This window comes from Vanellus vanellus (genome assembly GCF_965231255.1).
Source record: "Vanellus vanellus genome assembly, chromosome: 24".
Lineage (NCBI taxonomy): Eukaryota > Metazoa > Chordata > Aves > Charadriiformes > Charadriidae > Vanellus > Vanellus vanellus.
The window spans coordinates 2016165-2042161 of NC_138929.1; the positions used below are offsets into that span (position 1 = coordinate 2016165).

General features: G+C 63.0%; 1 protein-coding gene across 1 annotated transcript in view; it reads right to left on the minus strand.

The window, feature by feature from the left end:
• Nucleotides 1-25997, minus strand: part of RPL19 (ribosomal protein L19) — a 389457-nt gene that overhangs the window by 276532 nt on the left and 86928 nt on the right. The window lies entirely within an intron of this gene.

Sequence of the window (25997 nt, forward strand, 5' to 3'; positions counted from 1 at the left end):
TCCCAACAACTGCCCACCCCAATTGCCCATTTCCCCCCATTTTCTGAGCTCCTTTCTGCCTGCTTTTCCCATCCCATCGCACCTTGCAGCTGCCAGTGGCCGGGCTGTGGCTTCCCCGGAGCCACCCCGCTCCCGCTGCCCTCCGTCCGTCCCCGTGCTGGTCCCTTGGTCTGCTCTTCGTTAGGCTGCGGCTCATGATTTGCGTGTTTGCTATTTAATCGCAAACCCGCCTGACAGAGCTCTTCCCTCCCGTCAGCGGTTCGCAGTGTAATGACTGTTTTGTTTCTGACTGTCAGCTTTGCAGGAGGCAGCCTGCTGATAATTTGGGAGAAGAAGTTTGGAGTTTTTCCACCCCCACCCCTCTATTCTTCTTGGTTCCTTAAGTATATGTATAAAGCGTGTATTTTTTCAGGCATAGTAATTATTGATGTTTAAGAGGGTTGGCATCCCCACCCCTTCTCCCCGCATCCCTGCGGCGATGAGCTTGGTTTACTGGGGTTTGGGATCTTTATCCCCTCTGTTTTATCAAGGCAACAGGTAGAGGGATGCGGACTCCCAGTTCTTCTGTGGTTTGGCCCGTTAAGGGGAAAAATGACTCAGGAAAGCACCGAGGCTTAGGAGATGCCAGCAGTCCTGGCACCAGCAGGGACGAACGCCGGCTCGCTCCCATGGGTTGCCCAGTGGTTTCCCCGGCTCCCCGCGCCGGTGGGGAAGATCCTGGTTTTGACCCATCTGAGTGTAAGAGCAGTTGATACTGACTCTTCTTTGGCTCGTGTGATCCACCACTACTTTGCGGTCCGACATTACGGTTCACCGAGGTTTTCATTAGGGAAATCAATGAGCCTTATCATCCTGGTGCTGTCTTGGTCATCGAAAAAGCATAAATAACGCCGAGGCCCGTTGTGTCTCCAGGGCAACAGGAGCAACCATCAAACAGGTCTGCTTTCTGTGCAGAATACCCTAAATCTGTGATTCTGGTGAGTTCTGGGCTCAATAAACACCGTCCCTCTACTTCTTTGCGGACCTCGGTTGGGTGATCGTTAACACCACTCGGGGCGATCCCGGCCGGGCTGGGAGCGCGGCGGCGATCCAGTCTCATCCCGGGGTCTGCGAGCGTGTTCGCCACTTCTTTGGCTCTGGAGGGGGGGGAAATCCTTAGGCTTTGCCAGCTAAAGGTTTAGGCAGTAACTTCTGTCATCTGTAGCCGCTCTATATAGCGAATAAGCTTAATTTTTCCTTCCATTGAGCCTGAAAAAAAAAAAATACTTGGCAGGCTCCTTGGCTGTAACGAGGTCTGCGGTCACCTCCGGATCTGGACTCCCCTGCGGCGGCGGTTAGCGCCTTCGCGGTGGCGTGGAGCGCCCGGGCGCGCTGGGTGGGCGCTCGCCTTGCAGGGCCCCATGGACCGGGGGATGCGGGGGGGTTGCGGAGCTGGAGGTGCTGCCCGGCGCCGCGGTGGGCTTGGGTGGGTTTGGCCCCCTCTCCTGCCTGCGGGCGCCATCCCGGAGCCCCTCGCTCAGCGCACGGCGCCCCCGGCACCGCTTCTCCCCTCCTGCTCCATCCCTGCTGACAGCCTCTATTTTTTTTTTTTTTTTAATTCACCCACCCCCCCAAGATTCACACAAATTGTTTTTCTGTTACAAAATTGCCAGCAATTCCACTCAGCGTGAACTCGGTAGCGAGGCATCTCGGGATTCTTCCCCCTGCCTCCTCCCTCCTCTCCCGCCGTCTCCAGCTGCCCGCTCTCCCTCGGGAGCTGTTTTCATCCCACTTTCTTCTCTGATTGGCAACGTTGGTGAAAGGGAAGGCACCTATGCATGAGAGCAAGGATGCTCCGGCTCCTTCCCTCCCCTTCCCCCTGGCTAATGACAGCCTTCAGCCCAGCGGGACCGACGGAGGAGGGGGCAGCGACCGGCGGCGGTGCCTGCGTGGGTGAGGTGGTTGCCCCAAAACCTGCACGCGGGTAGCGCGCACCTCCCGCGGGGAGACGGGCGTTCCACGCTGCCTCCTCCCTGCCCGGCGTTGCCTCCCCTGCGCTCGCACGGCCGGGCTCCGGCCGACGGCTCTTCCACCCCGGGAATATGATTTATTTGCTGCATCTTCTGGACTCAAGTGGTATTGAACGGGCTTATCGCAGAGCTGGGTTCCAGACAGGTTGAATTAGTGGTGGGAGCGTGTAAGCACATTTTTTTTTTTTTTTTTTTTTTTTTTTCTCTTTCATCTCCTTCTTGCGCTGAGCTTTTTAGGGACGACTTGCCAGGTCCTGGTGTCAGAGACTGACGTGGGGAACGGAGCCAGACAAAACCTGCCCAGCTGCGAGGGTCCGGCAGGTCCTGGTTTCTCCTTCCCCTGTGCATTGCACGCGGCTCTGCTCCGCGGAACCCTTTGGTGTCCAGCCCCGGGTGTCCCCGATGCTCCTCAGCCCTCGTCCCCACCACCTTCTGCTGCTCCCGAGCGGAGTGGGCTGCGGCTGCCAGAGCTCTGGCGGACTCTACTGAATGGACACCTCTCAGGATGACGGGGCTGTCCAATTTATGCCGCAAACTGGTACCCAGCTTTCGTAAGGATGCTAAAAATGTCCCGCAAATCACAACAGCTTGTGGTAGCCTCCCCGCCACCCACCTTCCCTTAGAGGCAGGCGAGCACGGATAGCCCAAAAATAGAGATGAAGAGTCCCGGAGGAAGCATATGGCAGATGGGACCAGCTCCCCGGCTATCGGGTTTTCCGTCAGTGCTTTCGCCGTGCGATCATCCTCTCTCCTTAGCTTTAAAGTCTCCCGCTGTTCCCCGTACCAAGGGGATACGCTCTGGCTGTCGGGTTAATGCCTGAGGGGGCTCCTTAGAGCTGTGAGGACTTAGCGATGCGGAAGGTAGATTAGGGAGGTTTCCCCAACATTTTAGAGCTGCGGTGCCTTTTGAAGTCTCCTTAAAGCAGAAGCCACATGAGGAGCAGGTGGGATTAGCTGGAGGAAACCAGAAGAGAGCGAGCGTATCGCCGCGCCAGAGCATCCCTGGATTTCAAACAGCACTTTAATATTCCTGTCCTGCGGTAAAGGTCTCCTAATGAAGCGCTCGTTGCAACGGTCTGGGTGATTTCCTCCCATCGCTTATGGGTCATGGAAACCGGACCAGGCGCCGCCTGGGAGCACGGCGGGGGCTCCCCCCTGTGCCGCAGAGCCACGGGGGACCGGCGTGCCAGAAACACCGGGGGCTTTGCTGGTCCCCCCCATCTCCTCTTTCTATTTCTTGTTTTCCTTTGGCCATCGGCTGCCGGAAGGTGTCTGGCTGACAGCTTTGCCTCCTGGGCAGGGGCAGGTGAGGGGGGAAGAGCTGCCTTTCCTGGCTGCCTTCTGCCAGCCCCTGCGAGCTGGAAGCCAAAGCAAAGTTGCTTTTGCAGCTCTGAGCCGAGCGCCCGGCTGTGCAAACGCACCCGCTGCCGCCAGCGTCCCCTTGGGATGTGGCCGCGTTGCCACCGCGCGAGGCAGCCGCTGCTTTGGGGATCCAGGGGGTTTCCGCAATGCCGTGCGCCGCACCGGTATAGCGACAGAACACCGCAAGGCAAAGCTCGGGGGCTCCACTGCGCTCCCAGGATGGACCCGGTGCCCGCCGGTGGCATCGTGCGCTTTGTAGCCCCAGGCAGGGCCGGATGGCGAAGGAAGGCGGCACCTCCCACCCCGGGAATCGCAGCTGGCTCCCGCGGGCGGCCCCTCACCCGGGTTATCTGCCCCCTCGCAGACGCCGGGAACGTTAGTCCTGGGCAGACCCGGGGAAGGGGACTTTCCCTCCGGACCTGTGCGTGCGGCCGTGGGGCAGGCGGGACCGCTGCGATTCGGCTGCGGCAGATGTTCTCGCTAGATGCGAGACAGCACAGGCTGCCTCCATCCTTGGCGCTGCTGTTGCAGGAAACAAACTTTTCATTTAAGCAGTGACTGCATCAAGGATTTAATTAGCTCCGGCTGGCAAGCCCAGCCCTGATCAGATCACACTGAAGGGAAATGTGATTGGCGTTTCTATCCTAAATAGCATCGTATCGGGAAGTCCTTTGGGGCTCGGATGCGTGCAGGGTCAGGAGCGTGCGAGCGTCTGCGCTCCCGCTCCATTGAAGCATCCCCACAATTTTTTTGGGGTGCGTTTTGGTTTTCCTAGCTCTGTCCCTTGGCAGCCGATGCTCCCCAGCGCCAGGCGCTGAGCCCCGGCGGGAGGAAGGGACGAGCCCGTCCCTCCGTGCGGGCTGCGCCCCACTGGTCACGGTCCAAAGCCCAACCCGGGTCCCGTCGCATCGGTCCTGGCGCCGGGTGAGCTGAGCTCGCCCGTCCTCTGCAGCTCCCTCTGCATCACGCGTCTGACTCCTCTTTACCTCCGTCTCGTGGGGCTGAACATCCCCTTCACAGCCTCTCGGATACCTGCAGCCAGGCAGGCTCCGCTCTGGCAGCCCGTGTTTGCTGATTCCCGGGGACCGCAGAGGCTCTTATCCCTGTTGGAGCTCTGGATATGCCCTTTCCAGCTGCTGTCCTGGGGATCAGCCTGTCTCCGGTCTAAAGGCACAGCCTGCGCGCAGCCGCCACTGCGTTTCAGGAGAACAAGGGAGGACAAAGTCCGTCGGAGCCGGTTTCCTCGGGGCTCACCAGCTCCTTGCAAATTCCTCTTAGAAACGGATTCGCCACCCGGGTGGCTTTGCCCCCTTCTCTGCCCTCGTACGAATTCAAGGCAGTTTCCCTCCGGCGGAAGGTGAGAGGCCGGGGCGAGGCAGCTGGGGAGGAGGAGGGTATTTTGCGGAATAAATCAAATGGAGAAAGTACCACGAGCCCGGGAAGACGCTGCCGCCTGCACAGGAAGAAGAGAGATGCCGTCAGCTCGCCTGAGCTTTTCAGGAAAAGTCTTTTTCCCACCCTGTGCGTTTTTGACTTTTTTCAAAAGTTTTCCTCATTTATACTGGGATGAACCCAAGTTTTCTTGAAATCTTTGCCAAAAACCTTCTTTTTTTTTTTTTTTTTTTTTTTGTGCTATGGCAGGAGAGATAATCAACAATATCTGAATTGCCAAATCCGGATCGGTGAGTCAGTGGGAAGCAAGAAGAAAACCTCATGCGACGCTCCTGTGGCTGATCGATTGCCGCGGAGCGCCTCATCCCAAACTGCTGCCCACCCCTTCGCCCTCCCGGGGCGAGCGCAGTGCGGCGCCGGGGGACAATGGGCTTCGGGCATGCTTCGGCATCGACCGGCCGCGTGGCTTGGGGCAGAATCGACACGTCTGCGTTAACCCAGCTGCAAAAGGCGGATCCCCGTAACCTCCTCGACTCCTCCGTTTGCGCTTTGGGGTTGCAGGGAGTTGCTGGAAATGGCAGCGGGTCCCTGACGCCCCCCTGGGGACACCCCCGGGACCCTCAGCTCCGCGGCGGGGCACGGCTGAGCTGCTGGCATCGGGCACCTCGTCCTCCAAGTTTGGAGAAAGGCGTCTTTCTCATCCAGCAAGCCACTGACGCCTCTCCTACCCCTTCTGACCCGCTTTTCTGGTTCCTTCTGCTACAGAAATAGGCTTCGAACTCGCTCTTTTTAGACATTTCCACCTTCCGCGCTTTCCCAGCGCGGCCGCCCCGCGCAGCGCGTGACTCACAGGCTCTCCCCGCGTCCTCCCCCCTCCTCGCCAGCGAGCCGGTGCCGTGGATGCCCTGGGCAGCCCAAGGGCCCTCTGGCTTGAAGCAGAGAAAATCCTGCTTCGGGGAGAGCGAGGACCTGGAGAAATCCAAGCTATCGCTGCCTCTGATGCGATTCTTTCTCCATCACACGTGTTTGCTTCGGGAGGAGCAGGCGGGGCGGGCGAGCGCTCCCGCCATCTCTGCTGATGACTCAGGATTGCCTCCGTGCTGTCTCCTGGTGGCTGTCGAGCCATCAGCTCGAGCCCAGCCACGGTAAATAATATTTAATCCCTGCCTCCGAGCCCTCTGCCCTGCCCCTTTCCCTTCCTTTTCTGCTCGCTGCAGGCAGCGCTGCTCCGCTCAGGCTGTGGCATTTACCCGCGAGCGAGGTGTGAGCCGTGACTCAGCTCTCTCCTCGCATTTCCCCTTCCACATTGTCTAAATCTTCACAGTCGTTGTCGTCCCCCTCTTTTTTTTTTTTTTTTTTTTTTTTTTTGGCACAGGATATTACCCAAACTCCACTTTTCCCGGTCCCCTCTAAAGCTCATCGCCGGGATGTCCTCCGCTCCTGTCTCCCGCGCCGCAGGGCTGCCCTTGACCTCGACAAACCCCGTTCTGCCCCAGACGCGCCCACGCTGGATGCTCTTCAGGCCTGAGGGCTTTGCTGCGTCGCTCTTCCCTTTGCTCCTCCGTGCTGCCCTTCCTCCTCCCGGCGCAAAGGAAATAATAACATCGGCTGCTGCTTTTCGCTCTCGCGGCTCTCGGCGACCTCTCCCCGCTTGCCCCAGCACGTCCCCTTCCCTTTTAGCTGTCAGCCTGTGATCAGCCCGCGATAACTCACCTCTCCTGTCCCGTCGCTGAACTTCCCGGCAAACCCCTCGGCTTTCTCCTGAGCTGCCCCGAGGCTTTGGAGAAACCCCCGCAGCGGGAGAGAACCTTCTCCGGGCTTCCCTGATGCCTCCTGTTTCCCACAACCTTCGCTGAACCCCGGTGAGGCGTAAGATCCCGGTGAACCAAAGTAATTTCCATCGTCCGTACTACCGCGTCCTTCTTGCTGGCCGCGCCGGGGCAGGGCTCGTGCGTGGCTCTGCCGGCAGGTCCCAGGCACGGGGCAGTCCCGCGCCGTCACCCGGGCAGGTTTTCCAGCCTGCGCTGACCTCTTGGCTGCTGCCACATCCCCAACATCGCCTTAAGGCTGCGGCCAGCTTGGTAGAGGGAGTTTGGTTTTTTTTTTTTTACCCCCTCTCCGCTGTTGCCCCCCAAGCTGGCTCTGCTAGAGGCAGGGCTGGTGGTACCCTGAGCAACAAAGGATGGATGGAGCCCCCCAAGCGTGGCGAGCCCCGAGACTGTCGTCGTCCCTGTCCCCCCCCCCCAGGCCACTGCGGCCGGGGGTCAGCGCAGGATTTCTTGCCTGGTTAGTGGAAATATCGGTCATCGCCACAATCAGCAAAGCTGTTCCTTCTAACGAGAAAATCCTCTTAAAGCTGCAGGAAGAAATCAAACCTTGTAAAGCATCTGGCTTTCCTTGCCCTGCGTCGGGCGGCTGCTGGGATGGGTCTGTGTGTGGGGAAGGGGGAGGTTCGGACCTCTCTTGTGAGGGTGCGGAGCTGACTGTCCCGTACAGAGGTCTGTCCTGGGGCCACGGGCTGACGTGCCACCAGCTGACAACCGCTCAGCCCCCGAGGAGCAGCACTGCTGGGGCTCTGTCCCCATTTAGCGGCCAGACTGCCGGGACAGCCCTCAGCGGGGCCGAAGGTCCCATGGAACAGCGCCCAGGAGGGCAGGGAGTTTTGGGAGGCTGTAGGGAGCAAAGGGTCCACACGCAGCAGGGAAAAATGCCAAACCTGGGGTGAAGAGGGAGGGGACCCGACTCTCTGGACCTTCTTTCCTCCCCTTTTCTTTTTCTGCTTCGTCCTCTTCCCTCCGTCCCCCTCCTGCTCAGATGTCCATACATAATGCATCGACGATTCTTTGCCCACACAGCACTTGCGGAGAGAAACCCGGCTACCGGCGGATGAAAGATAGCACCTCCTCTTTCCCGCTAGCCCGGGAAGCTGGCCGCAACCTGCAAAAAATTTGGCGTCATTCACAGCACGTCCCACCCTCCCCCTCGCGGCCCCCCCGGCAAACCCAGCAGCGGGGCAGCCCCAGCGCCCCGGCTGAGCTGGAGAGACTGGGCTTGGGGATCAGAAGTGGGGTTCCAGCCCCCATTCCCCTGTGTGACTTTGCCCGGCTTCCCCGCTGTGAAATTTGGGCGATTATCGGTCATCCCTCCTCACACGGGTGGCAGGAGACAGGTCTCCTCGCGGGTGGGCGGCAGGCTGCCCGGTGCCCGCGCGCCTCGTTCAGCCCCAGAACGTTCTGGCTGTGGAGCGCGATTACAAGTCCGTGGTCACATCTGTCCTCTGTTGCCATGGAGACTTTTCCTCTTCCCGATGCCCAGAGGAAAGCAGCGGATAACGGCAGCGATGAGGAGCTGCTGCCGGAGCACGTCACCCCCGGCGCCTCGCGCCTGCACGGCCTCCGCCGTCCCGCGTCCCCGCGCACGTGAGACGCGGCGTCCCCTCCGCGACGCGGGCGCGCAGTATATACCCGGTCGCTGTACCGGGCTCAGTCCCGGTGGGTTCAGACGCATAATCCAGATGTGCGGCGATAGGCGTAGCGCTATAATGACACCCCTGTGCCGCGGCGGGTGAACCTCCTCCCCAGCGCGACCGCCGTGGGTGGGCGAGGACCTGCCTCAGACTTCGGGATTTGGGTCTCCGCATTAGGGCTGAAGTTTTTTTCCTTTCCTAAGGAACAAGCTGAGGGTCCGACGTCCCTGCCCAAGGCGCATTTTTTCTTTCAATATTTGAATTCCTGCAGTTTCAGCCCCGTCCCCTCCAAGGTTTAAGGTTGTCACCTCCTTCCACCACCCGCCTCCGTGGAGGACGGGGTGGTCACCCCCATCCACGTGCCCGGATTTGCTGTGCCCGCGGGAGGGCTGGGGGACGAGGATCGCTCCGTCTTCAGAGCCCGCTGAGCAGGCGTGAGCTTTGCGGACTGGTTCCCAGTGGAAATCAGGCACGGATGTGCTCCGAGAGGGACTGTCGGCTCCCTCGCACGCTCCAGATGGGAAGGGACGTGGAGGCAGCAAAGGGTCCCCTTTCTGAGGCAATAAAATCTATTTGCCGGCGGTGGCTTTGCTTATAAACATCTGCCAACATGTGTATTATTTAAGTGTTATTAAGCCCTCGCCAGCCACCGCGAGGTGATTGGGGCAGGTTGGGGACTTGAGTCAGGGTCGGCAGTATTTCCCTCTCTTCTAGAGATCTTTTCTCGCTCGTCCAACTCATTTCTGGAACGTTCCAGCCTTTTCCCCGAACTCCCGGAGGGAGATTTCCGTGGGTTGGGGCGCTGGGGGCAGAGCCGGGATGCTGAGCTGCCTCCGGGACCCGGCAAAACCCCTTCCCCTGCGCTGTGCCTGTTTTCCCGGCTTTCCATCTGGGAGAGGGATAATCCGGACCTTATCTAGAGGCAGTGGCATTACAGGTGCGCGTCTGCTATTCTTTGCCCGTGGCGGGGCTGCTCAGGAGCGGGAAATTTGGGCGTTGCAGGCGGGACCCTGCGGAGAGGGGGATTTTTAGGAGGAAAGGGGCTGGATGGTGGCGGTACAAACGGTGCTTGCAGGGAAGGCGAAGGCTTTCTTAAGCTCTCCAGGGGGATTTTGGAAGAAGATGGAGTGCGTCTGGAAGCGGCGGCGGGGGGGGGGGTGGCAAAGGCACGTCCCCGAGCCCGCGTGCGGCGGGATGAAGACGCGAGGGCGCCTGCGTGACTGGGTGCATTATAAATGGAACGGCAGGGCTGCGCGGCCAGCGTGGGCGAGGGGCTGGGCACGCGGGCCGCCGGGAGCCGGTGCCGAGGGGGACAGATGTGTGTGGGATGGCGCCGTGCGAAGCTATATTAAAAATATGAGCGAGGCAGAGTCTGGTGGTGCTTCAGCCGCTCAGGCTTCGCTCCAGTGTCTCCCAGCCGAGGCGGGGAGGGGAGGGGGAACGGTGCTGGAGGGCAGGGTTGAGCCTGAGGCACCTCGAATTCGTCTCTCTTCTTCCCCCCTCCTGTTTTTGGGATGGGTCGGCAGGGCTGGCACACGGGGTGGATGGGCTTTCACCCCCAAAACACGTACGTACAGAGCCCGGACACGTTCCTGCTCACAGCTGTGGGTTTTGGGCCTGAGCTGCCGCGCTCACAGCAGCGAGAGCCACTCTTGGTGTGGGGGACAACCTCAGAGCCCCCCACCCCCCCAGGCTGGCAGGGGCTCAGGGTGCTCAGGTGATGCTCATATGAAGTTCCACAGGGGCAGTGTGGGGTGCTGCGTCTGGGGAGGAATAACCCCCCGCACCAGTACAGACTGGGGCTGACCTGCTGGAGAGCAGCTCCGGGGAAAGGAACCAGGGAGTCCTGGGGGACAACAGGGTGGCCACCAGCCAGCAATGTGCCCTGGTGGCCAAGAAGGCCAACGGCATCCTGGGGGGCATCAGGAAGATCGTGGCCAGCAGGTGGAGGGGGGTCATCCTCCCCCTCTGCTCTGCCCCAGTGAGGCCACATCTGGAGCGCTGTGTCCAGTTCGGGGCTCCCCGGGTCAGGAAGGACAGGGAACTGCTGGAGAGGGTCCGGCAAAGGGCTGCGGAGGCGATGAGGGGAGTGGAGCATCTCTCTGCTGAGGAGAGGCTGAGGGAATTGGGGCTTTTGGGTCTGGAGAAGAGAAGAGTGAGGGGGGGTCTTATCAACGCTTATCAGTCCCCAAAGGGCGGGTGCCGGGGGGGGGGAACAGTCTGTGTGCAGTGGTGCCCAGTGACGGGACAGGAGGGAACGGGCACAAACTGGAGCAGAGGAAGTTCCATCTGAACCTGAGGAGGGACTTCTCTCCTGTGGGGGCGGCAGAGCACTGGCACAGCTCCCAGAGAGGGGGGAGTCTCCCCCTCTGGAGCCATTCCAAACCCGCCTGGAGGTGTCCTGTGCCACTGCTGGAGGTGCTCTGGTGGGGGGTGGCACTGGGGGGGCTCCAGAGGGCCCTTCCCACCCAGACCGGTCTGGATTCTGGGATGCCACCGCTCCCGTTCACAGCCTCTCCAGCTGCGCGGTTGCTCCCCTCGGGTGGGTTTTCAGGATGGGGCACAGACACACCGCGGCTCATTTTATCGCTGAGACTGTGTGTGGGGCAGGTTTGGCGCTGCCTGTTGTGGAGCACCCACTTAGTGGGGGATGTGAGTCCCCGGTGAAGGGGGTGGCAGAGTCAGAGCGGTAAGAAGAGACCCCTTTTCGGCGGCTGCATCGATTGGGAACTCATTTCTGGGGCAGTTTGCTGAGACCGAGAGGAAGGATGTTGTAGGGCTAATAAAAGCATCCTATCAGCCTTATGGCATTAGGCTTTTGGGGCACCGTATCCTCAGGGGTGGTGCGTTCTGGCCTGGGGGGGGGAGGCTGTGGTGCTGACCCCCACCCCTCTGCGGGTGGCATTCGTGGCCCTTTGCAGGTGGCAGGAGCTCCTGCTCCCCAAAACCTCTGCTGTGTGCTGCAGCGAGGGGTCCGAGCCGCCCTGGCCAGCTTGGGCTGCCCGGCTGGGGAGGGAGGATGAGGATGGCTTTGTCCGTGGGGAGGGGGAATTAAAGGCGAGGAGCACCCAAATCGCATCCTGTGGCGGGCGCTTCGAAGGACTTTTTAGGACAAGTCAGACAAAAAAAGAAAGGTATGATAAATAATTGAGAGCCGAGGCTCAGCGTCCGCGCTCCTGCCGTCCAGCCCGGCGGCCAAGGGACCTCGAGCCCCTTTTCTGCAGGGCTGGGGGGGGTCGGGAGCGGGAGGCTGAAATGGTGACCATGCCGTCGCGAGGCTGCGGCCGAGCTGGGGAGAATGGGAGAAGGTTTAGGAGCCTCTTTTCCTCCTTTCCCCTCTTTTATTGGAAAGGAAGAAGGCTGTCTCTGCAGCGGGGCTGGTGCTGAGGGAGCTTTGGGGTGTGCAGCCCCCCGTGGCATCCCCTTCCCGCGGCTCCCGCACGGACCGGCCGTGTCGGCTCTCTCGCTGAAGCTCCTGCGCCCGACGTCGTGCGGTTACCCACCGTATCTGCTTTCCTTCTCCCGTTAAATTCCTCTCTCTCGTGGCCGCAGGACCTTCCCTCCCCCTCCCGCTTTTGCAAACCCTCAGAAAACAGCAATAAATAGACCCGCGCTCTTCTCGGCTTTCTTCCAAGAAACCTCGGGTGTTTTCGGGTCGCTCCCGTGATTTCGGGTGGGGGTTGGCTCGTGCCCCCTACCCGCGGTGTTGGCTGCCATAGGGGAACCCCCGGGGGCCACGACCGCCCCGTCCTGCCCTGCCGGCCCCCGCGAAGGTGCTGGGGGGGTGGGGGGGGTGTCCGCCCCGCCGCGTCCCCCGGACCGGCCTCTCGCGCACGTGTTTTTAATGGGTTTTTGAAAACGGGAGATTGCCTGGTGGTGTCTTGCGTGCAAGGTTATTGGAAGGAGACCAGCAAAGGTCTGTAACCTCTCTGCTGATGAGGATGAAGTGCTTGTTTAATACATTTTAGCTTTCAAATATTTCTCCTTAATGTGTTTTTGAAATGACTGGAGCTCTGAAGGGAATATGTAACTTGTTAGAAAATAGATGTGCCGATTAGATCGCATTTCGGCTCATTTAGAGACGTTTCACCGCCTCACTTGGATCTGCCGTGATCAAAACCTCCGCCTCTCCGCGAGCCGCGAAGTCGGGGAGCTGAGCCGTCAGCCGCCATCGCCCCATGCTGCGGCCCCGGTGCCGCGGCCGGGTTTGCTCTCACCGGTGCCGAAGGCGGGGGGCTTTGCCGGTGGCGTGGGGAAGGTGTCCCGGCATCGCTGGCTTTGCGCCGGGTTGTTGTGGCTCTTCCCGGCTGCTGAGGTTTGTGTCCATCCCGGGTACCCCAAACCATCTCCAATCTGCTGGGCGGTGGCCTGGGCGGCTGCCACCGCGGGAGGGAGCGGTTTGCACCTCTCTCTCCTTGAATTTCCCACCTGATGCTCCGTACAAATTAAATCTCCCCCCCCCGGGGTTGGCACCAGGCGGCGGCGCGGGGTGTGCCGTGGGAAACCCCAGAGCCCCTGGGGAGGGCAGGATCTGTCCCGCGTGGGTTATCTCACTCGGCTCGGGAGGTGCCCGGGGGCGGGATGGCCCCGTGGGGCGGCCGCGCGCCCCTCCGGCGTGGGGAGGTTCAGACGTTCCCGGTGGCATCTCTCAGAGAGCGGCAGATTTGGCTTTGGTATCAGACGAGAGACTTTTACCGCCGGGGGGAAGCCCAGCTCCTGTGGCCTGCCTACCAGCGAGGCACAGGCGGGGGGATTTCGCTCCGTGTTAGAAACACTTCACCTCTTATTACATCTCCGAAGTGCTCCCAGGTCTAACAGCGGCTCTTTCCGTCCCCATTTTTCATTCATCTTTTTTCTCCCTCTCTCCTGTCCTCCCTCCCAGCGGATGGATCCCCCCTCCTTCCCCTCTCCCACCGGAACAGGACGCGGTGGCGATGGGCTACACCGTGAGAGGACGGGGCGGCCCGGCAGCACGGGACGAGCCCACCGGGGTACGTCACCGAGCGGGGACAGGCGGCACGTTGCGGCGGGCCCCGTCCCCGTGCGCAGCCCCGGGATGCCCCGGACCCCCCCTTTCCCCCCGGGGGCCAAGCGTGCTGGGGTGTCGTGCCGTCAGGAGCACGTCCGCCCCATCAAGATGCACTTCGCTGGCGCTGGAAAAGGCTTTCGCCCCACGGATGTTCTCTAATGGAGCCGGCGTCGTTGCCGTCCCCCGTGCCGCTGGGCAGCGGCTCTCCGGCTAATGCGGCGCTGCGGGGAGCGCGGGGGCTGCGGGGGGTCGGGGTTACGTGCCGTCTCCTCCACCGCCCCGTCCCCTCGCTGGGGAGGTGCTGGTCGGCACCGCAGCCCCCGTCCCGTGGGGATGGGGACCGCGCCGCCGCGCAGGGAAGGGGAGAAAACCTGCGAACCCTCCTCCCCGCTCCCGGGAAATCGTGCAAAGCACAGCGGCCGCTTGTTTATTTTTTCCCTGCCCTATTCCTCCCCTTTCCTGAGGTTCGGTTCCCTTCGGCGAGGAGGTGCCAGGCGGGGTGAGGTGCCAGGGGGGCACCTGCGGGTACCCGTCACGCCGTGGGGCTGCTCTCCCCCTGCCCCATCAGTGCGGGAGCCCGTGGCTGGATCCCCACCCCGGTGGGCACTGCCAGGCGGGGACAGACCCTCGGCGCGGGTGCCCCGGTGCCACCGGTGCTGTGCTGCGGGGGGCTCTGCTGGCGGCTTGTGCCGGCAATTGGCAGTTGCCGAAAGATGGACGAGCCACGTCGCCGCGTTAGCTGGGAGCTGCCGGTCCCACGGGGCCAGGTACGGTCACGGCTCCGCCGGCAGCATTTCCACCACCCTTTTTGCTTCGTTTCCCCGACCCACCTTCGCAGCAGAAGCAATGCCGCTGCCCACGCAGGACCCTGGCGGGATGCTGCCCACCCCCCCGCCCCCCTCCCGCGAGATGGGCAAATGCCATTTCGCTGTCCCCTTTCGAGGTATGTGATGCCTCGAGGACGCTCCTCCCGCGCATCCCCCAGCGCTGCCTCTCCCGTGCATCCCCCGCGGCTCCGGCCGCCTCTCCCACTGTCAGCGGGTGACGGCACACGGTGGCAACGGCGTGCCACCCGGATTGCTCCTGGCATTTGGGCTGGCCACCTATCACCGAGTGAAAGGCGGGGGCCTTTAAGAGGGAGCGGAGAGGGGGAGCCGTCTCCCCGCACATTAATCTATCATGAGCTAATGTGTTTTTCCCATTTGTTCCTTTGTACATCGCCGAGCTGCGCGCTCCCACGCGCACACGCCCCGGCGCGCGCTCGCACCCGCGCGCCCGCTCGCACTCCTGCCTCCGTCTCCCATGGTTGGCCGGGCCTGAGCCCCTCGCGGAGAGAAAGGAAAGGAAAGAAAGCGAGCAAGCAGAGCAGAAATGGGGAATACACCCTCTCAAGGCATGTCACTCTCACTATGTGCATCCATTCTTAAGTAGCAGGTATTTTTTTTATTTGTGTGTTTTTTTTTTCCTCCTCCCTCCACGTCGCCGGGGCAGTGATGCTGATGCCCGGGGAGGGGGGGAAAAATCACTGCTCCCGGCGCTGGAGTTTGCTGGTTGCGAACTGACACCCAGGGTGGGGTGTGCGGGGGGTTGGGGTGCTCCAGAGGGGGGGAGGGGGGGGGATCGGCTGTCCCCACCCGGGATGCGGGTTCCCCCCCCCCCCCCCCCCCCCGGCACCGGGGGACCGAGGGGCTGGGGGAAGCTGAGCCGGTGCTGGCGGTGATGCTGCTTCTCGGGGTTATTTGTTGTCGGCACCGCCTTGCTCCGAAGGGATAAAGTAGCTGGAGAGCCGCTGTCCTCGAAACACGGGCGTGGGGAGCCGGAGCGATGGGGTGTTTGGGGGCGGGGGCTCACGGGGGGGTGCGCGAAGAAATCCGGTATTGTGCCTCCGGCTGTTTCAGCTCCGTTGTTGCAGCGTTGTGCATTAAACATGATGTTTTGCTGACCGAGCCGGGCTGGATGCTGCCGGGCTCTGGATTTCCTTTCTCTGCGAGCCTGGGGAGACCGACGGGTGAGGAGGGGGGATGCTGCGGGCTGCTCTCCTACCTGCTCTCCCCCCTTTTTCCTTCCCTCCTCCTCCCCCCCCCCCCCCCCCCCCCGCCCCAGCCACTGCTGAGACACAAAGGGCCGGAGGAGCCGTGGGGCTGCAGGTCGCCCCTTGTGAGATATTTTCAGCATCCTCTCAGGAGGAGGAAAAATCTGGCGCATCCCGGGCTGGGCTGGGGCGTGGGGGGAGGCGGCGGGGAGGGAAACTTAAAATAACTCCGAGGGCTGCCTGCCCTCCTCCTGCCCTGCCCTGCGCCGTGGCCGCCGGCTCCCCGCCTGTTTTTGGGGGGTAAAGGAGGGCCGCGATGGGGTCTGCTCCCCCCGCCGTGTGTGGGGGGGTGGGTGTGCGTGTGGGTGCGCACGCGTGTGCGCGCGGTGTGCTGTGGCCACCACCCTGCCCCGTGCCACCCCCGGCAGGTGATGGGGGACGTGTGGTACCCATGGGTGGCGGGGGTGGGGTGCCTTCGTCCTCCCGCGCCGCGGGGAGCGCTCAGCCTTCGCCCCGCAGCCTCTCCCCTCTTTGTTCTCTCCGTTTTTTCACCCTGGCCGCGGTGAGCCAGGCCGGGGAGTGGCGATGCTTCGGCCCCCGCGCCCGCCCGCCGCTGCGTGGGTGCCGGCACCCAACTCTCAGGGAAGTCGGGTCCGCCTGCGCTTGGCCCCGGGAATGCCCCCGGCATCGCCCCGGTGCCCTCGGGAGCTGTGCCCCTTCGCGGGCGTCTCAGGGGGGCGGGAGGGGGTGGCATCCAGCCGGCTCTCGCTTAAGGATGGAGATGGGAAAGGGTCCCTCTGCTCGGCTGGTCCAGGCGGGGGGTGGGTGGTGCGCAGGGGATTCAGCCCTTCCCTATAGCTGGGTCAGTCCCAGGGACCCCCAAACTCGCTCAAGGTCTGCCAGCACCCGCATCCTGGGGGCGCAGATGTTTTTCAGTCCCTCTGGCTGCCCCACGGCTTTCACCCCACCGCTGGTGCGGGGGCTGCTGGGCAGCATCCCCCCCCCCTCCATGGCAAACCCGCCCCGGGGGTTCGGGGCAGTGCCCCCACCAAAGCTGCCCGAAGCTACGTGGTGGCTCCAGCCCCAGCGGTTGGCTCTTCCCTCATTTTAATGAGGAATACATTTCCAATGTGCTAATTATTTCCCACCAGACTGCCCCCGAAGCCGCCGGCGTTCGCACGCCTGTGGAAATGGCTCCGTGCTCCTTCCGACAGGCGCCCTGTTCCCCCGGGATGCCGCTGGTGGGCCGTGGTGTCCCCCCAAGGAGGGGGGCAGGAGGGTTGGGGGGGGAGCAAGTGGGGAGCCCCGGGCCCTGGCAGGGCTGCCAAAGCGTCGGTGTCTTTGTGCAGAGGGAGATTTAGTCTTTGTCAGGCGCTGTCCCTCCCCTCCCAGCAGCACGGGCAGGGAGGGATGCTCGCCCAGTTCGTTTTGTCTGGAATGTCCCGCGCGTGGTCCAGGAGATGCTCGTCCCCCTCCCGGGGAGGTGGGCTGGAATGGGGGGGGCAGGGGGGGACAGCCTGGGTGTCCCTGGCTGGGGCAGGGGTGGGGGGGCGCACGATGCTGAGAACTGGGGTGGCGATTGCACTGAACTGGGAGGTGGTGGGGTTAGCACTGGTGGGGGGGGGGGGCCTCCCCACGCGGCAAAACCACACAGCTCCCCTGGAATGTGGGATTCTTCCCTTTAGGGAAAGGCGGATAAAGGCACCTCTGCCGCGCTGGGGGGGCGGGGGGGGGTGGGGGGTGAGCCCGGGGCACAGACCTGCTGTGCCCTGGCTGGACACCCCCACCCCAGCGGGGAGGGCACCCTCTGCCCCCCACATCGTCCTCCTCCCCTCTCCATCCTTCCCTTCCGCTGCCGCTCACAGCGCCCGCCGCGCAGCGAAGGCCCGTCCTGGTGGGAAACACCCACCCGTGCCCGCCTCCGCTTGCTTTTCCACCAAGAAATTCTCCCTGCCGAAGCCGCGCCGTGGGAGCAGGGGGGGCCCTTCGCTGCCCCAGGGACCCGGGTGGGTGCTGCCGTGGCACCGGCCGGGAGCCGCGGTCCCCACGGGCCACTGCCGTGGGGCTGAAAGACCCCACTGCCGCGTCTGCTGGTGGTGTGTGTGGGGGGGGGACGGACACGACAGGAGGGACGCACAGCCCAGCAGCGCAGGGTTTAATTATAGAAATTGATTCTCCTCGTTGCCACGCATCGATCCCGGCCGGGGCGCGCGGTGGCTGCCTCTGCGCCCCAGGGATGCGCCTGGCACACGCGGGCGCCTGTGAGCGACGTCCCACGGCGTGGAGCACCGCGCGGGGCCGGGGGCAGCATCCCTACGCAGCCGGGGCTCGCTGCCCGGGGACGGGGACCGGGACGGGGACGGGCTGGCTGTGGTCCGTCTTGGGGTGAGAAGAGGAGGTGATGGGGTGAGAAGAGGAGGTGATGGGGTGCGGGTGCCCCCAGGGTGCTGCGTGCACGGATGAGTCCGTTGAGGCTCTGGCTGTTAATATTTTATCTCTGAGCAGGGCGGGGAGGGAAGAGGGAGGCTGGAGGGGTGTTTGGGAGAGGCTGGAGGGTGCGGCGGAGCGGGGTTCGAGCGGGGCGTTGGGATGCTGCGGCGTGCTAGAGGGGAGGAGGAAGGGTGCTGTGCGGCGGTCCCCACTTCTGGGGGGTGTCCCTTTTCCAGCATTTTGCTCTGCCCCCCCCCGCGCCCCCCCCCCGGGTGCTGGGGTGGCATCCCCACCTTGCTAGCGGTGAAGCACAAACCGCCCCTTGCTCCAGCCCCGCAGCGCCCGGCTCGGAGGCGCTGGACCCCCATCAGGGGGGCGGACACCCCCAGCCCGGCGGGGGGGAGGCTGGGTGGGAGTTGGGGGGGGAGGTACGAGAAGGACAGAGACTCCCTTCTGCGCCACCTCTGTGCCTGTGAAGTCCTTCCGTCGCCAGCGCTCTCCTCAGTTGGCTCTTTCCCAGCGGCCGTGGTCAAATTTTGTAACCTGTGGGTGGGTGAGGTGAGGGATGCCCGCTCTCAGCCCCCCGGGGTGGAGCGTAGAAGCTGCTCGGCCAAACTTTGCAGAACCATTGGCTTCAAAAAGCAGCGAGCAATCCCGTTCGCATCCCTCGGGGAGGTTGGAGCCCGCCCCGGGTCCACGCGAGTGGGTCTCACCCACCGGAGAGGCTCCGTCCCCGGCAGCAGCAGGTGTGGACGTGGGGAGGTCGCAGCTCATCCCCGCAGGGATCTTCAGCGGGAGGTGGGAGAGAGCGCCGTTCCCCACCAGCTGCGCTTGGTCCCCCCCGGAGGTCCTCATGACCCCCCCGGCTGTGCCGGGCTGCAGGTGCGCCCAGGCTCAAAGAGGCACTCGGCAAAGGAGCTTAAATGCTCGGTAAAAAATTACTGATTTGCTCCTCGCCGCCCAATGGGGATAATAAAACTTTGCTGTCAGCCGTTTTTATTTTTTCCCTCCCCCTGCACGGTTTCCACTTTCAGAATAAATGCAAATGAAGGATTTTTTTTTTTTTTTTTTTAATATTCATCTCCAACAGAAGGACTGATGGAGAGGGCTGGGTGGGGGCGGGAGGAAGGGGGGGGGGGGGGACAAACACTTATGGTTTGTTTGTTTTCTTCCCCCCTCCCTATGCTGAAATGTTCTGATTGCAAAGGGAGGAGGGCGAAGGAGGAGGATGCGGTTGGGCTTCCAGCACGGCTAATAGCTCCAGGCTGGGAAATGCAGCATCTGCACTCCAGCCCCAAACTGGGAACCAGTGTACCAGCAGAACTGGGAAAGGAGAGTCAAAGAGCAGCTTCTCCTCCGGTCCCACCCCCGCAGCCCCTTGCTCAGGTCACCCCATGGTGTTTCGGCGCTCAGACCTCGGAAAGGGACATCTGGAAAAGGATGAGCCGTGGCCGCGGGTGGAGGCGAAGGCTCCGGCACCGCTCCTCCTCACCCCGGGGCGCTTCCCGGCCCTCTGCTCCCCGCCGGCGGCCGCGCTGGCGGCTGATGCCGCATCTCCTCCACCTCCAGTTTATATATTTCAATTACAGCCTGTTAAAAGCCTCCACGATTCGGGAGCTGCCCAGGTTTACGGCTCCTGTCCTGCAGCCGGCCCAGGCATCCTCCTGCCTTTCCTTGAGCTCCAGCCCCACTGACCGCCATGGGGCAGCCCCCGGTGCCCCCCCCGGCTCTCGCTGCCCCCCGAGCTCTCGCCCACCTCACCGCGGCCACGACGGTGGGCAACAGCGTTTGGCTCCTCACCTGCCACCGTGTCCCCCAGTCTCCCCTTTCCCAAAGCGCCCGGTGTTGTCCCTGGAGCACCCGGGGATTACGGGCATCAAGATCTTATGGTCAGTGGCTCTCGTTAATTGGCTTAATTACCGGTGGGAGGCAGGGATACCCAAGGTGGGGAGGGGATGCTGTGACTCTCAGCCCAGTAGCTTGACTCCTAGAGAGATTGTTTTGAAAAGGGGTTGTGGCATCTGGTCTGGGGTTTTTTTTTGGGTTTTTTTTTTGGTTTTCTTTTTAATGGGATGTTTTGAGCTGAAATGGGACCAAGCGGGGAAGGGGTTCAGATCCTGTAGCTGGCTGAGCTCGGCGGGAGCCGGCAGCTTGCTGTGGGAGCAGGAGGGAGGGATGAAGAGCTGGGATGGGATTTCAGAGGGATGCGCTTCCCAGCGTAGGATCCTCCGGTCCTTTATAAGCCCCGCGGTGCAGACGGGGGAGGAGGGAGGGGAAAGACATGAAAACGGAGAGGTGAATCCAACGACGTGCAGGGACCTGGCCCGGGGGAGCCGGGCTGCTCTGGGTTCTGGCTCCGGCTCTGACACGGGGCTCCGGCTGGGTACCGGCCACGGCACCGCAGCCCACGCGCGTTTCTGAAGCGCTGGCGTGTTTCCGAAGCCCGATTCCTCCAGAATCGGTGTGCATAAAGCGTACGCATCTCGCAAGCCTGTAGTCAGCCTCATGGCGCTGCCTCTGCCCATCTCCCGCTCCGCCTGGAACCTCCTTAGGGACCCCGCCTGCACCGGGGCCCCGATTATTTTCGGGTACCCGGAGACAAGGCTGCCTTGGAGAGAAATCCCTGCTCCGGCCGCCCAACATCTGGGCTCGGCGGCCCTTCTCCCGGCCTCGCCAAGGGGCCTGAGTCCCGCTGCTCTTCCCGAGCATCCCCCCGCTCGCTGCCGGCTCCGGGGCTCGAAAATCTCATCCATCTGTCAGCGGCTCGGAGGCGGCTGGGCCGAGCTGAGTGGCACAGTAATAGGGTGTGAAACAACCACCTGCCAGTTGACTTTCCTTCGGCGGCTGCCACGGCGCTTGGCAAGGGCAGAGCTGGAGATGAATAAACGCTCCTCTCCCGTGTTATTTGGAGGGATGCTGTCACGGCACTCAGGGTTTTTATTTGGCTCGGTGGTTTTATGTTAACGAACCAGCTCCCTCGCGCTCCGAAAAGAGAAGGGGGGGAAAAAAGTGTCACTTTGGAGCTTCACGCATGGAAAAATACAGCACCTCCCTCCCCGCAATTAGAGTTGGATCTCTGGGAAGGCGCGCGGGGAGGATGGGGGGGGGGGGGGAAGGCAGGCAGGGCTGGAGACACGGGTGTCTGCCCCGCTTTGGCCAGCACGTGCCTTTCTCTGGCTTCCAACAGCCCGTTGGTGGTGACCTCACGGGGGGGAGGCCCAAAGAGCCCACGGTTGCTCCTCTTCCCGCCTCACAGGGCTGAGCCCGACCCAGGCGGCTCTGCCCATCGCCGGGGCTGGAAGGGCAGCGCTGGACCCTGCCGGCTCCCGAGCACGGCAGACCGGGATGCTTTCAGGGCAGAGGAGGACAGGGCGGCTTGGGATGAGGCGACCTCCTCCCAGGTGCTGCGGGGCCATTTCTGATCATTTTTGCTTCCCAGATAATTTTTAGGATCATAGAACGGTTTGGGCGGGAAGGGCCCGTTAAAGGCCACCCAGTCCAACCCCCTGCCATGAGCAGGGACATCTCTGACCAGACCAGGTCGCTCCGGGCCCCGTACAACCTGAACTGGGATGTTTCCAGGGATGGGGCATCTCCCACCTCTCTGGGCAACCCGGGTCAGGGTCTCACCACCCGCAGCGTAAAACATTTCATCCGTGTTTCTTCTTTTGCCCCCGCGGAGCATCTGCCACAGGGAGGGACCTCCGGCGCCTGGTGGCCCCGGGGACCAGCGGCCCACGTCTGCGAGGGGCGGCGGGTGCGCGGGGCGGGGGGCGAGGAGGACCACGAGTGCGGCGCTGCCCGCATCCCGCTCGCATCAGAGCCGTGGTCCTCCTCCCGCCAACAGTGCCACGCGTGCGCGCTGCAGCCGAGCTCCCGCGGCACAGGGGTCCGGCCAGCCCCACGCCGGGACCCTCGTAGAAGTGGGGGAGAGGGGCTGCGGGGGTCACATCTCGGCGTCCCCGCTGCCGCCGGAAAGCAGCGGCGCAGAGGCGGCAGCTCCTGCCTGCTTGGCTGTGCAACAGGCAGCCCCGGCGCTGCCCGCGGGCTGCAGAATCTGTCTCATTTCAGGAGGATTAATGATTCCAGCATAATTTGAAAAACATTATATGGCTCATTAAAAACACATTGCCCAGACCAAACACAGAGCAGTTGCGTGTTTCCAGCCCTGCCGGCTCCCCTTCCCGCGCCAGCCCGTGGCATCGCCCTCTGCCCGCTGGGCGGCAGGGGATGACGGTGAGGCCGAAGGCTGCGTGCGGGGCGGCCGTCCGCCTTTCCTTCCTCCCCCGGCTGCTGCTGGGAGCCCTCGGGGGCAGCCAGCCAGCGCGGGCACAGTGTTCCCTTGGGATTTTTTTGGTGAGGCCGAGGAGTGGGTGCGCTTTGGGGAAAAGACATCGGTGCGCGACCGTGCGGAGCATCCCCTGCCCTCACCTCCCGCCCGTGGCACGCGGAGCTGCCAAGCCCTGGGTGAGCACAGGAGGCTCCCGGGGAGCCCCGGTCCCCTGGAAGGGGACCTGATTTCCAGGGCTGGGCAGGGCGGAGGGGACCGGCGGCACCTCCTTTCCCCCCACACCGGCTCCGTTTCTCCCTCCTCCCTTCCCGCACGCCTCCTCCTTTCTCTCGCCTTCGCTGCTTCCTTTCAACTCTCTCCGTGGTGGGGGGAATCAAAGAGGAGAGCAGTTTGGGATTTTTCAGTCCTTCCTCATCCGCTGCACTGCGTGAAAAGCAAAGCCTCTAAAGGACAGTCAAGGACACTGCGATGGCGCCTTCCCCGCTCCTCTCCCTGCCCTCCTCCTCTTCCTCTCCTACCGAAAGCCACGGGAGAAGCTCCTGCCCCGCTGCGCCTGCGCCGGGGAAGGGCCCGTGGCACGGCCGGGGCTCGGCTGGGCTGCTCCGCCGCGGCTCCCGGCTCCGTCCCTGCCTCCGTTTTGGTGCCCCTGCCTGCGCCGCCCGGGCTCAGCGGTGTGAAGGAGCACCTTCTCCACGCGCGAGGTGCCTCAGGGCCAAGTGGCCACCAGAGCCCTCGGACAGGGACCTGTGCTGCTCCCTCCAGGCTTGCCCGGGGGTGCAAAAGCAAATAAGGGTCCCCGCTCCTGCTGAGCCCCCGCAAACCAGCACACGCGGGTTTGGCTTCGGTCTGGGGTCTCCATCCCCAGGATGCGGCAGGACCTTGAGCCAACTCCTGGGCTGCCCGCCGACTCGGCGTCTCAGCCAAAATAACTCCGGGGAGGCCATGGTGCTTCGTAGATAATAATTAGCTCTTTTCAGCTGTCAGCCACAGCTCCTCAGAAAAGCGCGTCTCTTATCTCCCTTGCACACGTGGGGAAGCCAAGGTGCTCCTGGGGCAAGTCCTTGCCCCAAGGTCATGTAGGGTGAAGCAGAGACCGAAACCGGGAGCCGGGACCTGCTGCCGGGGCCTTGGCTGGGGGGGCCTCAGGGGTCTTTCTCCATGGCAAATGCGGTGTAAGAGGAGCCACCTTTGTCCCTCTCCTTTTCCTTATTTCCAGTAGAAAAGCTGTGTTTGTCACTCAGGTGTCATTGCAAGCTGGGGAGAGGAAGGATGCTCTTGCAGGTAAGATGTGGGAGTGGGAGCGGTGCCCCTCATGCCGTGTTAGACAGGTCATCTCCCGCCTCCGCGCCGCGCTGCCCATGCCCGTGCCCGTGCCCGGGCGGGCTGGCCAGGCTCCCTGGGTCCCTCCGGGCACCCGTGGCCGAGCACCCTGTCCTCGCTGAGGGCTGCCCCGTACGTACCGCGGCCGCCACCAGCAGCAAATTCGCTCCGGAGTGTTTCCTGGCATATTACAAAGCATGGCATAAATAATTAAACCTGAACTGCAATTATCAAAACAAATGAATAAAGCGCATTTAGGAAGGATTTTCCACTTCTATTTCCTGCCTCTTGTTTCTCTCCCATTATGCCTTTAAGATTATTTACTCACTCTGGGCGTGAAATCCATTCCCCAACTACCAGCCTGTGAATCCGCACCCTGAACTGGTGGGATGTGGCCCCTGGCAGGGTGGGGGGGAGCTGCACATCGCACCCAAAATCCCCCCGCTTGGGTCTGGGGGTGAACCCCCCCAAAACCAGGGAATGACGGGGCTCAGCCGAGCCCCAGCCTGCCCTGGGAGCATCCCCAGCGCGGCACGGCAGCGCTTCGGCCGCGGTCGCGGGGCTGCTGAGTCCCCCAGTGCCATTTATTGGGGTTGCGGCCACGCCAGGGTTAGAAATGGCACTCATCACCCTGCTACCCTCCTCCTCCTCCTCCTCCTCGCTGGGGCCCCGCAGAGCCCCCCCCTGAGCTGCCCTGGTCTCGCCCCGTGGCTGAGCCCAGAGGGCAGCGATGGAAGGACTGACAGCCAAGCGGGGACGCGCGGACAGAGCTGAGGGGACAGATGTCCCGCGGCCGTGGGCGTGATGGATGAGCCGAGCCGCCTCCCGGCGCCGGGCGCAGCTTTGCCCTCTCGCCGGCAAAGAAAGAGGTCCTTGTGGGCGCCGGGGTCTCGCCGCTCGGCTGTCCCCTGCCCGCCCCCGCCCTCGTCACCGCGCTCCTCCGGGCACAGGGGCTTGCGGGGGGGGAGGATAAAACCACCCCATGGATCTAAAAACAAAAGGTCAAAAGCAGCTCTGGGCTGTTTTGCCGGGAGCCAGGCGCTGCCCGGGCTCGGCCGCCTGTGGGTGGGATGCGTGGGGGGTCCGGACCCGTGGGGCAGAGGGTGGGGGAGTCCTGTGTAGTGCCTCCCCCCTCCCCATTGACCCGGCCAGGCTGGAGAGTTGGGCGGAGAGGAAAATGATAAAATTCCACACGGGCAGTGTGGGGTGCTGCGTCTGGGGAGGAATAACCCCCCGCACCAGTACAGACTGGGGTTGACCTGCTGGAGAGCAGCTCCGGGGAAAGGGACCGGGGAGTCCTGGGGGACAACAGGGTGGCCACCAGCCAGCAATGTGCCCTGGTGGCCAAGAAGGCCAACGGCATCCTGGGGGGCATCAGGAAGAGCGTGGCCAGCAGGTGGAGGGGGGTCATCCTCCCCCTCTGCTCTGCCCCGGGGAGGCCACATCTGGAGCGCTGTGTCCAGTTCAGGGCTCCCCGGGTCAGGAAGGAGAGGGAACTGCTGGAGAGGGTCCGGCAAAGGGCTGCGGAGGCGATGAGGGGAGTGGAGCATCTCTCTGCTGAGGAGAGGCTGAGGGAATTGGGGCTTTTGGGTCTGGAGAAGAGAAGAGTGAGGGGGGGTCTTATCAACGCTTATCAGTCCCCAAAGGGCGGGTGCCGGGGGGGGGGGAACAGTCTGTGTGCAGTGGTGCCCAGTGACGGGACAGGAGGGAATGGGCACAAACTGGAGCAGAGGAAGTTCCATCTCACCCCGAGGAGGGACGTCTCTCCTGTGCGGGCGGCAGAGCACCGGCACAGCTCCCAGAGAGGGGGGGGAGTCTCCCCCTCTGGAGCCATTCCAAACCCGCCTGGAGGTGTCCTGTGCCACTGCTGGAGGTGCCCCTGCTCTGGCGGGGGGTGGCACTGGGGGGCTGCAGAGGGCCCTTCCCGCCCCCACCAGTCTGGATTCTGGGATTCTGTACTCACCCAGCTCGGTTATCGCATCGTGCCGACTTGTGACACCAGTCTGTACCCACACACCGGTCTGGGCCCCACAGAGCCGGGGCTGGGAAGGTGTTTTTCGGCGCTGGCATTTTAGCGGTGGCGTTGCCCGGGGGGGGGGGGGGGGGGGCTGGTGGGTCCCCGCAGGAGGCTGTGCTGCCACACACAGCAGTGCACAACGAGGTTGCGCAGCTTTGCTTGCGACAGAAAGGTCCAATCTGACTATTTGCCAGAAAAAAAACAAAAAACCAACCAAAAAACAAAACCCAAAAAACCCAAACACAGTAAGCCCATCTACCAGGACTGACTACTTCCCCTTCCATGCCCACAGCTCCGCTTCCCGACACGCGTCCCGCGCTCGGCCAGAGGCTGAGCCGGGCAGGGGCCGCTGGGCGAGACCCCGCAGCAGCTGCCAAACGGGGCGTTTCGGGGTCCCTCTGCAGCCTGTGCGTGGATGTTTGCCTCCCGACGTGTGGGACCGGTCCCCCCGTGCGCAGGGGATGCCGTGTCCGGCGCCACGGGCGTGGGGCGGAAGGGGGGTGCCGCCCTGGTGCCCCCCGCAGCGGGGCACAGCCTGGCTCCCCATCGCCCTCCGCGCGCTGTTCCATGCTCAGACGCTTTCTGCTGCCGCTCTTTTGTTTCAGATTTGTGATGTGTTTGCTTGCTCTGATTTATTTGTTTATTCCCC